Source organism: Dermochelys coriacea, chromosome 4 (genome assembly GCF_009764565.3).
Source record: "Dermochelys coriacea isolate rDerCor1 chromosome 4, rDerCor1.pri.v4, whole genome shotgun sequence".
NCBI lineage: Eukaryota > Metazoa > Chordata > Testudines > Dermochelyidae > Dermochelys > Dermochelys coriacea.
The window spans coordinates 36,630,835-36,633,952 of NC_050071.1; the positions used below are offsets into that span (position 1 = coordinate 36,630,835).

The 3,118-nt window shown below is 41.5% G+C and overlaps 1 long non-coding RNA gene across 1 annotated transcript; it reads right to left on the reverse strand.

Moving 5' to 3' along the window:
- Nucleotides 1-392: 392 nt before the first annotated feature.
- Nucleotides 393-2,197, reverse strand: LOC119855001. The gene is made up of 3 exons (XR_005292724.1): nt 2,116-2,197; nt 1,784-1,937; nt 393-674 (listed from the first exon to the last, which is right to left on the reverse strand). It is a non-coding gene; the product is annotated as an uncharacterized LOC119855001 (long non-coding RNA).
- Nucleotides 2,198-3,118: the final 921 nt, after the last annotated feature.

Genomic DNA, 3,118 nt, shown 5'->3' on the forward strand with positions numbered 1-3,118 from the left:
CTTGGAGGGGAAAAACAACACTCACTGCTCAAGTTTCACTTCCCTCTGGAGCCGAGAGCCCTCGCCTGTGGAGCATCCCTCTGCTGGAGACCAGGAAGAGCCCATATAATTTTACAAAATAAAATGCTGGAACATCCTTGAAGGCCTGCCCCCAATAGAGGACAGTGGGGCAAACTTCAAAATGTCTCCCATTCCATAAATACACCCCATAGGGCTCATTTTCCATACAGCAATGAACAATTTTTTTAAATAATGGTGTTAGCCACCTATATAAAGTACTATGGTGATGGTTGGTTTACTCATGGCTCGGGTAGATACATACTCTGCAGCAGTGGGACATGGCACCAGCTACACAATTACCTAGTTCTTCTATTTTGTGAATTAGACTTGGGGAGGGGAAATGTGATCCTTTATTTGGGTTTATTTTCTTGTTTGAGGAGTCACGGCTTGCTATGCCAGTGAGCAAATGAGTCAGGTGATCTCAGGTTCCTGGGCGCGTATGGAATAGGCACATGCATGTAGACAAATGAACTGATGTCTGCATGAATATGTTCTGCTTCACCTCCTTCCTCCCCATCCACCCCCCACTTCTTTTTGCTGTCCAGCATCTTGAGAGTGACAAACACACAAGCAATCCTGAACCATGCAGGTCATGTCCTCAGACAGGTAATGAGCTGGTGAAAAAAAAAAGTGTATTTAAGAAATCATATGATTACAGGAAAATTTAAATTACTCAGTTTTTGAAGGGAGTAGCTAAATCAGGGTAATGAAACTGAGTCATTTAGACATACATGCATACCTGGTTGGATGGTCTCTACACTATGCTGTTTAAGACCCTCTATCAAGATTTTCCAGGGCTTGGCATTTATACCTGGGAAGAGGAAGAGTTCTGATCTTCGGTTGAAATAATCCGGGAAATGTAGTTCAGCAAGGGACTACAATCATTTTAATTAGTTGAATTGCAACATCAAGTCTGTTCTATTATCCTGAGCTGCAATGTCTCAGAAGTACTCTACCATAAAAGATCCCACATTCCTTCTGCCTTTGAAGAACATAATTAGGGCACTGACCAACATTTAGCATCAGATTTTCAAAAGGCTAGAATGGTGGGAACTTGCAAGCATGGAATACTTTGGAAAGTCTGGCCACTTCACTAAAGCACCCAAATGGGAACTGAGCTCTTGAAAATGTGGCAACAAGGGATCAACTCTGCTACAGCCCACACTTTTAGTGTCTTATTAGTAAAGTTTCCCACTGAATCAGGGGGATGACTCATGGAATGAAAGTACTGCTCAGTGAAAGTAAAGGAGAGAGAGGAAGCCATCCCTTAATGTACAGAATGTACCTTTTCTAGTTTGGAGTTTAGTTATTGTTCCAGGGCAGCACAATCTATTTAGAATAAAACCAAAACCAAACCACCCACAACCAAGTTTTGGCTAGGCCAGGAGCTAAGTAAATTCAAATCTTAGCAGCACAATTATTTATATGACTTACCAGCAATACTTATCCCATCTAAAAAAAAGAAGTTTCAAGTAGGCAATCTTGGATTTCATTTTGTATGAAAATTTCTTCCAAAGGACTTATGGCCAAAGGACAGTCAGTCACGTACTGTTTGCCAAAGGTGCTATCATCAGTTGGATGTAGACGAGGGCTGAGATACAGTGCTTGCCATGAGGTGTAGGAAAAGAGAGAGTGGACAAGCAAAACTACAAAAATGTAGTTGTTTCAGACATGCTGCAGTTAAAGTAATGTAAGAAAAAGCATTGTATCAAGGTTTACTCACCACTATGCACTTCCTCATGGCATCACAGTGGCCTTGTGGGGTAGCAGCCCTTCTCAACAGTTACTCTGGGGCTGTGGTGGTTTCTTTCAGATAACTCATCCCTCCAGTCAAGGTACAGTCTTTAGCCCGTTCCTTCCAAGGTCACAAATCTAAACTAAAGTTCAAAACTATCTTAACAGAAATAAAAAGCTTCCACCCTCTCCACAGCTCTTCTTCAGCAAGGTCACATTCAGCCTGCAGCCCATCCTCAATTCTGGGTTACAGCCCAGGGCCCTGTACTACACAGCTAAGTCAAATCCTCTACCCATACTCTGCGCTATTTCCTTCCTCACCTCTTTACTTTCCTTCTCAGTCTCCCAGTCTGCTCCCTGGGTGCTCACTCAAGACCCTGCAGGCACTTTTTGACTCCCTGCATTCTCTTTCTTCCAGCTCTTTCTCAGCTGGGCCACTCAGTAGTTCAACCTGGAATCACCTAATTTCTCTCAGGTGCAGCCCATTCTGTAATCAGGGCTGGCTTAGTGTCTTTCTATTATTATCTCAGAGCTCTGGATGATCTCCGAGTGTTGATCTCTCTCTCTTTATGTATATATATATTTATCAATTTTATTGTCAGTCTCTCAGTGACCCTCTTACACCAATCCTGTAACTGACTTCTACTCTGGGTTATCTGTTTTCTTCTAATGATATTGGGCCAGCCAATGGTGCCATGCTGAATTCCATGAGCTGAGGATCTGGCCCATTGTTCTCATGTTGGGCCAAATTCTGCCACCCTTATGTTGACTAGTACAATACCCCACAAACAAGCCCTATTGAAATCAGTGTTAGTAGAGTGAGGTTTTACTCAGTGTGAGTAGGGGTGACAGAATCTTGCCTATTATGTCTACTTATGTCATATCAGTGCATTTCCATTTTCTCATAATTATACAAAGACGAATCTGACAGATGTTCAAAAAGCAGATTTATACCACACAGATTTTATACATGGGGAGAATTGATGCATTCTGACTTGTATAGTTAGTATATGTTTTTGAAAGTCATACCATTTTCAACAGAGAAGATAGTTTAACATTTTATTATTTTGCAAATGTCAGTTGCATACATGCTGCAATTATCTGTGCATTTGACCATCACCAGGATGAATACACAATCAGATAAATGAAAACAATCACTCCACTAGATATGAAATTGTTCTTTTGTGAAAGGAGTTGTGCTGAAGGGTTGCCACTTTGTCAGAAGTTCAGACGAATATAGGCCAAGATGAGCTTGTCTTTTAGCCAAAAAGCTCCCGAAGGTTGGAAAACCCCACAAGGGAAATTAGGATTAAATGGATTTATT